The sequence below is a fragment of the Macrotis lagotis genome, chromosome 1 (assembly GCF_037893015.1).
Source record: "Macrotis lagotis isolate mMagLag1 chromosome 1, bilby.v1.9.chrom.fasta, whole genome shotgun sequence".
In the NCBI taxonomy this organism is placed as follows: Eukaryota; Metazoa; Chordata; class Mammalia; order Peramelemorphia; family Peramelidae; genus Macrotis; species Macrotis lagotis.
This window is the reverse complement of record NC_133658.1, coordinates 323,070,792-323,085,199: the sequence shown is the minus strand read 5'-3', so window position 1 is coordinate 323,085,199 and position 14,408 is coordinate 323,070,792. Positions and strand designations below refer to the sequence as shown.

Here is a 14,408-nt window from a genome sequence, read left to right as displayed (position 1 = left end):
ATAACAAAATGGTTACTGACTATAACTATATAAAGATAATAAATTTTTATACTTTTTCTCTCCATGAATTCAGAATTGTGGCCACAATGAACTGTTCTCTCTTACCCCAACCACACCCAATTCTTTCCTGCCTTTGTTCTTCTGCATACTGTTAACTATATCTGAAATATCTACCCTCCTTATCTTCACCCTTGATTTTGACTTTCTATTCATTGTTTTTGAATCATAGTTCGAAGTTTTTCTTGCTCATCTGTGAACATAACCTTCCCCCTTAGCCTTCACATACATACCCTGTACTTTTGCTTGCCTCTCTCTGAAGAACTTCTAGTGGATTTTGGTGTATTTTCATCATCAATTCTGCATTTTATTCCTCTTCTAAGACCTAAAATTTGTATCTCCTCTAGTATCTTTTACCGACTCCTTGGGGAGAAACTTTCAGAGAAATTATTCAAAAGTAAAGGATAATTAGTATGATTGTCTGATAAGTGCCAAGATCTGAGTCCATTTAGAGTTGAGAAAATATACTAACCCATTGAGCAGCTAGGTGGTCCAGTGGATAGAGTGATGGCCCTGGAGTCAGTAAGATCTTAATTCAAATCCAGCCTCAGACACTTCCTAGTTGTGTGACCCTGGGCAAATTACTTAACACTGTTTGCTAAGGAAACCCCAAATGCAGGGACAGCTAGGTGGAACAGTGGATAGAGCATCGAGTCAGGAAGTCCAGAGTTCAAATATGACCTCAGACATTTGATACTTAATAGCTTTGTGATCTTCAGCAAATCACTTAACCCCATTGCCTCGCAAAAAAAAAAGGAAACCCCAAATGAAGGCACTAATCAATTGGATCTTTGTTTTTTAAATGTAAATATTTTGATTTTCAATTATATACAATAGTAATTTCTACCAATTATTTTTGCAAGGTTTTGAATTTTACAATTTTCCCCCCTCCTTTCCTCCCCATCCCCCTTTCCCCAACAGAAAGGCAATCTGATAATCTTTACATTTGTTTCCATGATACTTTCTTCCTTAAAATGACATTTTTTAAAGAATTGAAGACAATAGTCTTTGGTCTTCATTTAAACTCCACAGCTCCTTCCCTGGATACAGATGGTATTCTCCAACACAGATCCCCTAAAATTGTCCCTGATTACTGCACTGATGGAATGAGCAAGTCCATTTAAGGTTAATCATCAACCCACATTGATGTATAATGTTCTTCTGGTTCTGCTCATCTCAGCATCAATTCATGCAAATCCTTCTAGGCTTCTCTGAAAGCCCATCCCTCCTAGTTTCTAATAAAACAATAGTGTTCTATCACATACATATACAGTTTGTTCAGTCATTCCCCTATTGATTATCCCCTCAATTTCCAGTTCTTTGCCACCACAAACAGAGCTGCCATGAATATTTTTGTGCATGTGGGTCTTTCCCCCTTTTTCATGACCTCTTCAGGACACAGATCCAGTAATGGCATTGCTGGACCAAAGGGTATGTACAGTTTTATGACCCTTTTGGCATAATTCCAAATTGTTCTCCAGAAACTTTGGATCAGTTCGTAACTCCACCATCAATGCATTAATATCCCAGATTTCCCACATCCCTTCCAACATTGATAATTGTCCTTTCTGGTCATATTGGCCAGTCTGAGAGGTATGAGGTGGTACCTCAGAGATGCTTTAATTTGTATTTCTTTAATCTGTAATGATTTAGAGCAATTTTTCATATGACTATGGATAGCTTTGATTTCCTCATCTGAAAAGTGCCTTTGTATATATCCTTTGACCATCTGCCAATTGGAGAATGGCTTGTTTTTTTTATAAATTTGAATCAGTTCTCTATATATTTTATGTAGTCAGAAATACTAGTTGTAAAAATTGTTTTCCAATTTACTACATTTCTTTTGATCTTGGTTAGAGTGGTTTTGTTTATACAAAATCTTTTTAATTTAATGTAATCAAAATTATCCAATTTGTTTTTTATAATGTTCTCTATCTCTTCCTTGGTCATAAACTGCTCCCCTTTCCATAAATCTGACAGGTAAACTTTTCCTTTGTTCTCCTAATTTTCTTATATTATCTTTTATGTCTAAATTCTGATCTTATCTTGATATGGAGTATAAAATGTTGGTTTAATCCTAATTTCTGACATACTATCTTCCAGTTTTCCCAGCAGTTTTTAATTGAAGTGAGTTCTTAAGAAGCTGGACTTTATGGGTTTATCAAACAGCAGATTACTAAAATAATTTCTTGCCGTCTCTTTTGCACCTAGTCTATTCCACTGATACACCACTCTATTTCTTAGCCAGTACCAGACAGCTTTGATGACTAAATGCTTTATAATATAATTTTAGATCTAGCAAGACTAAGTTTACTTCTTTTGCATTTTGTCATTAAATCCCTTAATAGTCTTGACTTTTTCTCCATATGAATTTAGTTATAATTTTTTCTAGCTCACTAAAGAAATTTTTTGGAAGTTTGATTGGTATGGCACTAAATAAGTAGTTTGATTTAGGCAGAATTGTCATTTTCATTATATTGGTTCAGATAATCCATGAGCAATTGAAATTTGCCCAATTATTTATATTTTATATGTTTGATTTTGTGTGAAAAGTGTTTTATAGTTGTTTTCATAGAGTTTCTGATTCTGCCTTGGCAGGTAGACTCCCAAGTATTTTATACACCCTGATGTTATTTTAAATGGCATTTCTTTTTCTACCTCTTGCTGCTGTATCTTGTTGCCAATGTATAGAAATGCTGAGGATGTATGTGGGTTTATTTTATATCCTGTGACTTTGCTAAATTTGCCAATTTTTCCAGTGGTTTTTTTAAATGATTTTTTTTAGAATTCTCTAGGTATACCATCATGTCATCTGCAAAGGGTGAAAGTTTTGCTTCTTTCTTCCCAGCTCTAATTCCTTCAATTTCTTTTTCTTCTCTTGTTGCTGAAGCTAACATTTCTAGTGGAATATTGAATAGTAGTAGTGATAACAGGCATCCTCATTTCATCTCTGATCTTACTAGGAATGCTTCTAGTTTATCCCTAATGCATATAATGTTTGCTGATGGTTTCAGATAGATACTGCTAACCATTTTAAGGAACAGTCCTTCTATTCCTACTCTCTCTAGTATTTTTAGTAGGAATGGATGTTGTGTTTTGTCAAAGGCTTTTTTTGGCATCTATTGAGATAATCATATGATTTCTGTTAGGTTTGTTATTAATAAAGTCAATTATGCTGACAATGTTCCTAATATTGAACCAGCCCTGCATTCTTGGAATAAATCCTGCTTAGTTATAGTGTATTATCCTAGTGATAACTTGTTGCAATAGCTTTGCTAATATTTTATGTAAGATTTTTGCATCCTCATTCATTAGGGAAATTGGTCTCTAACTTTCTTTCTCTGTTTTTGAGTCTTCCTGGTTTAGGTATCAGCACCATATTGGTGTCATAGAATGAATTATGGAGAGTTCCCTCTTCACCTATTTTTCCAAATAGTTTATATAAATTTGGAATCAATTGTTTCTTGAATGTTTGATAGCAATCACTAGTGAATCCATCTGACTCTGGAGATTTTTTTCTTAGGGAATTCATTGAGGGTTTGTTGAATTTCTTTTTCTGACATAAGGTTATTTAGGTATTTAATTTCCTCTTCATTTAACCTGGGCAATTTATATTTTTGTAAATATTCATCCATTTCACCTAGATTATCAAATTTATTGGCATATGGTGGGCAAAATAGTTCTGAATTATTACTTTAATTTCCTCTTCATTGGTGGTGAGTTCACCTTTTTCATTTTTGAAACTAGTAATATCATTTTCTTCTTTCCTTTTTTAAATCAAATTAACCAAAAGTTTATCTATTTTATTGTTTTTTTCATAAACCAACTCTTGCTTTTGTTTATTAATTCAATACTTTTCTTGATTTTGATTTTATTAATTTCTCCTTTAATTTTTAGAATTTCTAATTTGGTATTTAATTGGGGATTTTTAATTTGTTCTTTAACTTTTTTAAGTGCATGCTCAGTTCATTGATTTCCTTTTTCTCTAATTTATTCATGTAACCATTTAGGGATATAATATATCCTCTAAAGACTATTTTGGCTATCTCCCATTAGTTTTGTTACATTGTCTCATTATTGTCATTGTCTTGGATGAAATCACTATATTTTTCTATAATTTGTTGTTTGATCCATTCATTCTTTAAAATGAGATTATTTGGTTTCCAATTAGCTTTAGGTTTATATCTCCATAGTCCATTATTGCAAGTGATTTTTATCCCATCATGGCCAGAAAAGGATACATTCAATATTTCTGCCTTTCTGCATTTTATTGTAAGGTTTTTATGCCCTGTAATACATGGTCAGTTTTTGTATAGGTTCCATGTACTACAGAAAAAGGTATATTCCTTTCTATCCCTATTCAGTTTTCTCCATGGTCTAATCATGTCTGTTTTCTAACATTCTATTTACCTCCTTAACCTCCTTCTTATTTATTTTATGGTTAGATTTATCTAATTCTGAGAAAGGGAGGTTGAGGCCTCCCACCAGTAGCTTCGCTGCCTATGTCTTCCTGTACCTCAATCAGCTTCTCCTTTAAGAATTTGGATGCTATATCACTTGGTGTATATATATTTAGTATTGAAATTGCTTCATTGTTTATGGTACCTTTTAGGAGAATATAATTTCCTTATTTATTTTAATGAGATCTATTTTTGTAGCTTCTTTGTCTGAGATAAGGATTGCTACCCCTGCCTTTTTCACTTCAGCTAAAGCATAATATATTCTGCTCCGGCTTTTTATCTTTACTCTGTAGGTATCTCTTTCTGCTCCAAATGCATTTCTTATAAGCAGCATATTGTAGGATTCTGCTTTTCAATCTACTCTGCTATCTGCTGCCATTTTATGGGAGAATTCATCCCATTCACATTCAAAGTTATTACCGAGTATTGACTTCCATGCTATCTTCCCTCCATTTGTATTTTCCCCTTTTCCCTATTCTCCAGTATTTTGCTTCTGAATACCATGTCCTTCTGTGTGTTTGTCCCTCTCTATCCAACTCCCTCCTTTTCTTTCCCCTTTCCCTTTGCCCCATATTCCTTCCTTTCTTTCTGTCAGTCCCACCTTTCCCCCTTAATATTTAAAAGATAAGACAAGTTTCTAAACTCAAAGGAGTGTGTGTTAGTCCTCTTTGAGTCAAATCTGATGTAAGATTCAAACAATTCTCACCTCCTCCCTCCTTCCCCTCTATTGCAATATGTCCTTTGAAACCTCTTCATGTAACATAATTTTTAAACCATTTAATCTCTTCCTTCCACCCATCCCTTTACTGTCTCCCCCCCGCCTTTTTAAGGACATATTCTTTTTCACTCATTCCATCAGAGTCACAGACAAGTCGTGAGTGTCCATTACTTCTGGCTAAGTATATTCTCTAAGAGAGTTACAATTCTCAAGAGTTATGAGAATCTTTCTCCCAGGAGGGAATATAGTTTGTTTCATCTTATTGAATAACATTTTTTTCTTTTCCCCCCTCTACCTTTTCATGTATCTCTTGAGTCTCTCATTTGAAGACCATATTTTCTGTTTAGCTCTGGTCTTTTTATCAGGAAAAGTTGAAAGTCTCATATTCCATTCAATGTCCATCTTTTTGCCTAGATGAGAAGCCTCAGTTTTGCTGGATTGTGAATTCTTGGCTGCATTACAAGCTCCCTTGCTCTCTGGAATATCATATTCCAGGCCCTTCAATCCCTTAATGTTGATGCAGCCAGGTCCTGTGTAATCCTGACTGTAGCTCCTTGGAATTTAAATTGTTTCTTTTTGGCTGCTTGTAAAATTTTCTCCTTGATCTGCTAGTTCTGGAAGTGGCCACAATATTCCTTGGTATTTTCATTTTGAGATCCCTTTCAGGAGAGAATCGATATATTCTTTCAATGATTATTTTGCCCTCTGGTTCCAGGATATCAGGGCAGTTCTTCTTCACTATATCCTGAAGTATGGATTTAGCCTTTTTTTTATCTTCCAAGTTCTCAGGAAGTCCTATAAGGAAGTCTTATAATTCTTAAATTGTCTCTTCTGGATCTATTTTCCAGGTCTGCTGTTTTGCTGATGAGGTATTTTACGTTTTCTTCTATTTTTTCTTTTTTTTAATTGTTTAACAGATTCTTGATATCACATGAAGTCATTAATTTTCACAGATTCAATCTTTTTTTTGAGAAGAGTTTTCTTAATTTACTTTTTGTATCTTCTTTTCCAATTAGTCAATTCTATTTTTGAAGGAGTTTTCCATTTCCCCAATTGTGTTTTTGAAAGAATTATTTTCTTTTCACACTTATCCAAATTCAAAGGATTTTTTTCTTATTGTAAGATGTTAATTTTCTCTTGCATTTCTTTTCCAACTTTTTCTATTTGATTTTTAAACTTCTTTCTGACCTCTTCTAAGAAGTGTTTCTGGGCTGGACCAATCCATATTCTCCTTTGAAGCTTTATTCCTTTCTGAATTAGGATCCTTGTCTTCAAGGTAACATTCAGTTATTATGCTGGCCTTTCTTCATTTTGGGTCCTTTCCCTCAGGACTTGTGCTGGGGAAGGGGCTGGTTCACAGATCTTTAGTATTGAGATCCCTAGAGGCTTTGACCACTTCAGGGGTTATTCAATGGGTTGGCTTATAGGGGATGCCAGAAGCTTTCTCTGGTTTCTCTATGATTAGTGGTCCCCTCCTTAGTCCTTGGGGGAGGGAGAGCAGGGTTTATTAGGCTGTTCTTGAACAATATGGACTGGTAATTAATCTACTTAATCCGAAATCAGCATTGGGGGAGATATGGTGGCCTCATCTGAACCTCAGGGCAAGGTGTAAACACCAGGAGGGTTGTTTGCTCTGGAGAAAGTCTCTTCTCTCACAGGAATGGGGAGAGGGGATTCAGCTGGAAACACTGGGACTCAGCTATCAGACCAGCTGAGCTGACCAGATCAATGTCTGGTCCTCCAAGCTGGAGCTCTTCTGCCAACCACACACACACAGCGAATGCTTCTGCCACCTTTGCCCTTCATCTCTGCTCTCTCCTCTGGTTCACCAATGCTCCTCTGTGACAGACCTTGCTACGTGATATTCTCCTAGGTTCTTCACTGGATTCTGCAGATCCAAAATCTGTTAAGAGGCTTGGTTCGTGTTAGTTCTGAGGGAAAACTTGGAGAGCTTAAAACAGTGCCTGGCTTGCCTCTGCCAACTTGACCAGAAGTCACCCAAAAAAAACTGTAAACCCCCAATGGGGTCACTAATCAATTGGATTTTTGAAAGGCAGCAATGTTATTTGCCAAGGCTCCAGAGGGAGAAGATGGGTGTTATGGGCCTGGCTCTATACAAACTGGTCAGTTTGATTTAAAATATGACAAAACTAGCCAGAATGGCCTCTTATTTGTTTGTAGATGTGTGTGGAAAATGTGTCCATTTCTTCATCTGTAAAATGAGAATAATAATAGCATTTATCTCTCTGAATTGTTATGAGAAAAAAGTGAGATAACATACATAAAAAAGTATTAAGCAAATCTTATAGCACTATATTTGTTGTTGCTAAGTAGTTTGGGTCATGCCTGACTCCTCATGACCCCATTTGGGAGGTTTTTGGCAAAGATACTGGAGTGGTTTGCCATTTCCTTCTCCAGCTCATTTTATACATGAGGAAACTGAAGCAAACAGGGTCATGTGGCTTGCCCAGGGTCAAAGAGTTAGCAAATGTCTTTGAACTCAGGTCTTCCTGATTCCAGTCCCAGAGATCTAGTTACTGTACCACCTAGCTGTCCCAAAAACGTATATCCAAAAAGGTGGGAAACTGAGACAGCTAGGTGGCCCAGTAGGGGGCAACTAGGTGGCACAGTGGATAGAGCACTGGAGTCAGGACTTGAGTTCAAATCGGACCTCAGACACTTAATAATTACCTAGTTGTGTGACCTTGGGCAAGTTGCCCTAACCCCATTGCTTTACCCCCACCCCCCCAAAAAAGATGGGAAACATTTTTCTGCCAAAGATCATTTGAACATTTATAATACCATTCACAGGCTATATCTGATCAAACATTTAAACAATTCACCCTTAAAAAGCTACTAGATTTGTTGAATTTCAAGTCCCTACTTGCAATTGCCTTGACAGTTTGTCCAAAACAGCCCACAGGCTGGAGGTTCCTTGCCCTTGATTTAGATGCTAGTAATTATCATCATCATTACAAAAATACAAATGAGAAAATGTGGCAAAGTGGAAAGAATGATAGGTAGACCTTGGATCCCAAGGTTTGAGTCTTATCTCTGTTCCTTCCTCTTTGTATAACAATGGGCAGATCATTTTCCCTCTCTGGGCCTTTAAATAGAGGGGTTTTCTAGGTTATCCCTAAGATCACTTCCAGTTCTGTGAATTCTATGAATTTTTTACCTGTTTGGTGGCCATAGAACATTGTGGGTTTTCTACTCCTCATGTGAAGTGTTTATAGGATCCAAATTGGGCTTTTGTTATTCCAAAGCTCAATATGGTATTTGTGTAGATAGTAGGTGCTTCATAAATGCTTATTGATTGTTTGTTGATTGACTTGTTTCAGTAGGTTGTGAAAAATTGCCTTTTGGGAAGGGATAACTAAACAAAAGAATGATAATATTTGATCAAGCCATTCCTCTTGGCTAGAATACATTCCCTCCTTTTCTCAGTCCAGGTACTACATCTTCCATGAAGCGTTCCTTGGTATCACCAATTGATAGTGCTTACTTCATCTTTAATTACTTTGTAGAGAACTTATATCTGTAATATTATTGTATTCCACAAATACAAGACAACTAGGTATATTAGTAGAGTAATTAGGTGGTGCAGTAGATAGAGCATCAAGCCTGGAGTCAGAAAGACTCATCTTCCTAAGTTCAAATCTAGTCTCAAACAACTACTAACTGAGTAACCCTAGACTAATCATTTGTCTCATTTTCCTCATCTGAGAAGGAAATGGCAAACCATTTCAGCATCATTGCCAAGAAAACCCCTAATGGCTTCACAAACTGTCAAAAATGACTAAACAACAAAAATAAAATATTAATTAATGGATAGAATGACCTTTTGGGGTCCAGGCAGTGTTTCATTTTTCTTCTGAAACTTGGTGGGTGCAGATTTAGCTGATTTGATAGTACCCTACCTTATCACCTTCTTTCAGAAATGGGCATCAAGGCATCCCTTCCAAATTCTGCCCTGATTCTAATCAGTACTTAGAGCATAATGGTCTAGGAGGACCACCACTATCAGAGTTCTGCAATCCCAAGTATACATGAATGATGGGTAAAAAGGAGTGAGCAGCTTTCCACGCTGCCCAGAAGAGGGGTCCATACAGTGTTGTTCACGGTTTCCATCGTAACTTTCAAGGGAAACTTTCACAATGTCCGGAGCCCTGGATGTCTTGAAGATGAAGGAGGATGATGTCCTCAAATTCCTCGCTGCAGGCACCCATTTGGGTGGCACCAATTTGGACTTCCAGATGGAACAGTATATCTACAAAAGAAAGAGTGATGGCATCTATATTATTAATTTGAAGAGAACTTGGGAAAAGCTTCTGCTGGCAGCTCGTGCCATTGTTGCCATTGAAAATCCAGCTGATGTTAGTGTCATCTCATCCAGGAACACTGGCCAGAGAGCTGTTCTGAAATTTGCTGCTGCCACTTGCGCCACACCTATTGCTGGACGCTTCACCCCGGGCACCTTCACTAACCAGATCCAGGCAGCTTTCAGGGAGCCTCGCCTCTTGGTGGTCACTGATCCTCGTGCAGATCATCAGCCTTTGACTGAAGCATCATATGTTAACCTTCCAACCATTACACTGTGCAACACAGACTCCCCACTTCACTATGTGGACATTGCCATCCCATGTAACAACAAGGGAGCTCACTCAGTGCGTCTGATGTGGTGGATGCTGGCCCGAGAAGTCCTGCGGATGCGTGGTACCATCTCCCGCGAGCACCCATGGGAGGTCATGCCTGATCTTTACTTCTACAGAGATCCAGAGGAGATTGAAAAGGAAGAGCAGATCGCAGCTGAAGGCAGTGACAAAGGAGGAATTTCAGGGTGAATGGACTGCACCTACCCCAGAATTCACTGCTGCTCAGCCAGAGGTGGCTGATTGGTCTGAGGGTGTCCAGGTGCCATCTGTGCCCATTCAGCAGTTCCCTACTGATGATTGGAATGCTCAGCCGGCTACTGAGGACTGGTCTGCAGCTCCTACTGCTCAGGCCACTGAATGGGTAGGAACTACGACAGAGTGGTCCTAAGTTTTACCCAGATGCTCTAATAGTGTTGGAAAAATGTGGATGGAAAATAAACATTGGTTTCTTAACAAAATAAGGGAGGGGGGGTGAGCAAAGGTTGTCATATTTTACCAGAATTTGTATCTAAGATTTCAGGTAATTTGCTCAATGCAAAAGATATTCTGGGATACATGGCCCAGAGGAGCAAAAATACAGGAAAGAAAAAAATCATTCAAGTAATTATCCCCTGCCAGGATGGTTGATTCTGCCACAAGGTGTCACCTGGCTCTCTTGCTCCCTCTCCTGTCAGTGGAGTCTTTGATAATATCAGAGGATATAAATTGTTTTTAATCCTTGGGTGTTATAGGCTAGGCCTGGATGTACAAACAGTAGAAGTCCAACTATACTTAGGTGTATATTTAGCCTTATCTGGAGTAAACTTCATCCTGAAGTTCTATAAGATTTCTAAGAGCCATGTGTTTTAGACTAGGACCATCAGATTTTCTGTATGTCAGTTGCCATAGACCTTTTTTCTTTAATTTAATTTTACTTTTTTTCCTCCTTAATTACTAGTATTGCAGTGTTTGCTACTATTATTTATTGCAGATGTTCTGTATTTTAGTTATGCCCTGGGGCAAATATGCTTTAGTGAACTATACTACAAACCTAGCCTTGTTTCTTTTTCCCTCAATTTTGTCAAACCAATATGAAACAATAGCTACAATTATTTATAACTCCTTTAATGTTAACAATGACAAATTTTCCATTATTTCTTTCTATATCCTCTCTACTCTCTTATATTCCCACTGTATTCACAGATACAGGTATACATACACACACACACACACACACACACACACACATACACACACATATATCCTTTTAATAAACAGGAGTCATCAGAGTCAGGAAATAGCAGTTTCTTTGCGGGTGCTGAGCTCTAACTAGAGGGGGGGGAAGCATTTCAGTTGTTGTATTTGGCATATATGTCTTCTACTGGAACACTGGGATGTCCCAATAAAAAATAAATACCTAATTGCAATACTCAAGGCTATATGATTTCATCACTATGTGTGGTCCCTCCTTTGATGCAGGTCTCAAATCTGCCACCTCTTATTAGTTGGTATTTATCAATTGCTAAAGCCAAAGACTTTGTAACCATCATTTTAGTAATGACTACCTCTAAAGTCATCTTTTCCAGTCCCCAGATGACAGTGTCCTAAAAACCTGTCCTCAAAACATTTCCAATTTATCTGAACCAATTAGCATTTACTCTAAACAGGCATTTGAGAAGCCGGAGTAACCTCCACACTACAGTGAAACACTGGAGGCCTTTAAATGAGGAAAATATGTCTAAATAAATTTGAATAAATAAAATCTAGTAAGTTAAAATAAACTTTCAAAATAGTTAAATTGTAAAAGATCAAAGCTATAAACAATAAAAAGTGAAGACCAATATATCCCTAAGAAGGTCAATGACAAAAAGAAAGGCATCAAAATATTCATAAAACTATTTTTTTGTTTAAGCAAAGAACTAGAAACAAAGTGGATATCCATAATTTAAAGAATAGATAATAAATTGTGGTCTGTTATAATGAAATATCACTATTTTCTAAGAAATAATGGTTATGAAGAATTTGAAGAAGTGTGGGAAGTCATATGAACTGAGACAAAGTAAAATGAATAGAACCAGGAAAGTAATGCACCTCATGACTAAAATATTATAAATGGAAAGAGAAACATAAAACTCCTCTGATTTGTGTAATTAATTATAAAAATTAAGCATGGCCTCAGAAAAGAGAAGAGAATGTATAATTTCATTCTTCCACGAAGTGGGAGATGATTAATGTAACTGCATATTGTCAGACAATGTGTGGCTGAACTGTTTTGTTTTTCCTTTCTTTTTTTATTCTTGTTAATAGAAATCACATTTGTAGGAGAGAAAAATTTAAATTTAAATGATCTAAAATAAAATATATTAACAATTTTTAAAGTAAAGCCCATCTTCTAGGTTAAAACAGAATAAGGAATATAAGACATCTTAAAGTCCTAAAATTGGAAGGGGTCTCATTGGTCACATGGTCAAACCATACAGTAAAGGAATTTTCTCTACCATATCCTCCTAGTTGTTGATCAAAAAGTCTTTTTTTTTTTTTTTGGTGACTTTACAGCATTCACTACAGCTTAACGTAGATTCTTTTAACTTGCATAATTTCTGACTACTAGGAAAGTTCCTGAATAGAGATGCAATCTGCACCCTTGTAGCTTCCAATATTTCTCTTTACTCTCTTCTCTGACAGTAATTAGCTAACATTTGGATAATATTTAACTTGGAGTCCTGAAAGAATTTGTCAGTATGGTCACCACTGTTACTGATTTAAAAACAGAAAAGGTTTCACAGGACTAGAAAATTCTGATTTAAAAAGGGTAGATTCTGCATTACTTTTTTTTTAAGGTTTTTGCAAGGCAAATGGATTAAGTGGCTTGGCCAAGGCCACACAGCTGGGTAATTATTAAGTGTCTGAGACCAGATTTGAACTCAGGTACTCCTGACTCCAGGGCTGGTTCTCTATCCACTGTGACACCTAGCCACCCCCTCTGCATTACTGTTTAAGAGGATAGTTTGTCAGTATTAAGAAAGGAAAGTAGTGATCACTATGAGTCATCATTACATGTCCCCTGAGAACAGGTTATGTCAGATTAACATCATTTCCTTTTCTGATAGGGTTCTTAGACTAGTAGAAGGCATAGCATACCTGGATTTCATTGAAGCATTGTACAAAGTCTATCATAAAAACCTTATGGAAAAGACAAAGAAAGGTGGGTTAGACAATAGTACAATTAGATGAATGAGTGGTTGATTGAATAACCAGAGTCAAAGTGATATTGGGTTGATTAATAAAAACTCTGGAAGAGGTCTCTAGTGGCATAATGCAAGGTTGTGTCATTGACCCTGTTTTTGTGCTTATTCAGCAACTTTGAAGATAATATAGTAAAAAGAAGTTGGGAGTGGTAACTTATATACCATTTTACATAATGAATTTCCATAAAGATCTTGATAGACTTGATATATAGGCTAATCCAAGGTGAAATTTCCTAAGGAAAAAAATAAAATCCCAACGGCCTTTAACTGATTTCTATGTGTCCTCATCAGACATTCAGTGGAAGGAGTGTTAATTTGGAGTCAAGAGTAGTTGAGTTCTAGTGTTGGTTCCACTATTACTAGTTTTAGAATTCAGTTGTTTTTTTTTTAATCTATAAAATGAAGAGCTTGGAGTAGATGATCTCCAAAATAGATTTTGGTTCAATATGAAAAAATACTTCTCAAGAATTAGAGTTGCCCCAAAATAGAATCATCTCCCTTGGAAGGTTATTATTTACTAATCACTAAAGGAAATCTTCAAGTGGAGCTTGGATGACCACTTGGCAGGCGTTTTATAGAGGCACTTCCTATACTAAGGGCTATGTGGGATTAGGTAAGTATTAAGGCTTCTTCCTACTCTGAGGTCCAGTGATTCTATAAGCTAACAATCTAATTCAAATGAAGAAACAAAGGCAAACAAGGTTAAGTGATTTGTCCAGCATCCAACATCTAAGGAATTGTCTGAGGCCAGATTTGAACTCAAGAAGATGAGTCTTTCTGACACTAGGCCCAGAACTCTATCCAGTGCACCACTTAGCTCCCCTTCAAAGAGAAGACTGAAATCAGAGCAAGGCTCTGTAGGCAAAGGCCAGGAAAAATTTGAGGAGAGGGAGATGATCTGCCTATGGAGTCAGGAAAGGTATCTATATGAAGTATCTCTAGGCAGCCCTAGACATGATAAAGTCAGCCAAAACATGGCTACCTGTACATTCCATAAGACCTTGAAATCATGCAACATAAATTTTCAAATTCTAAGAACAAGACTGTCCACTGATCCTATAAGGGACACAGTTCATGAGTTATTAAAACTGACCAGAGGGGATACTCATCAAAGCTTTCTAACACCTTTGCCATGGTTCAGTGTTGCCCCAGTATCTGTTTCCTATGATGTAGAGCTAAATCCACAAAGTTCCCTGAGATCAAAAAGCACAAGATAATCAAGAAATTTGAAGGTTGACTGGTACTCATAAGTTTACCAGTGGATCAGTTGCAGTGGCTAAGAACCCAAGAA

At 36.8% G+C, this 14,408-nt stretch overlaps 1 protein-coding gene and 1 pseudogene across 1 annotated transcript in view; both read left to right on the top strand.

Moving 5' to 3' along the window:
- The window catches only part of RALGPS1 (Ral GEF with PH domain and SH3 binding motif 1), a 749,724-nt gene that overhangs the window by 649,360 nt on the left and 85,956 nt on the right, over positions 1–14,408 (top strand). The gene's annotated exons all lie outside the window — the stretch shown is intronic.
- LOC141505597 (small ribosomal subunit protein uS2 pseudogene) lies at positions 9,393–10,308 on the top strand (annotated as a pseudogene).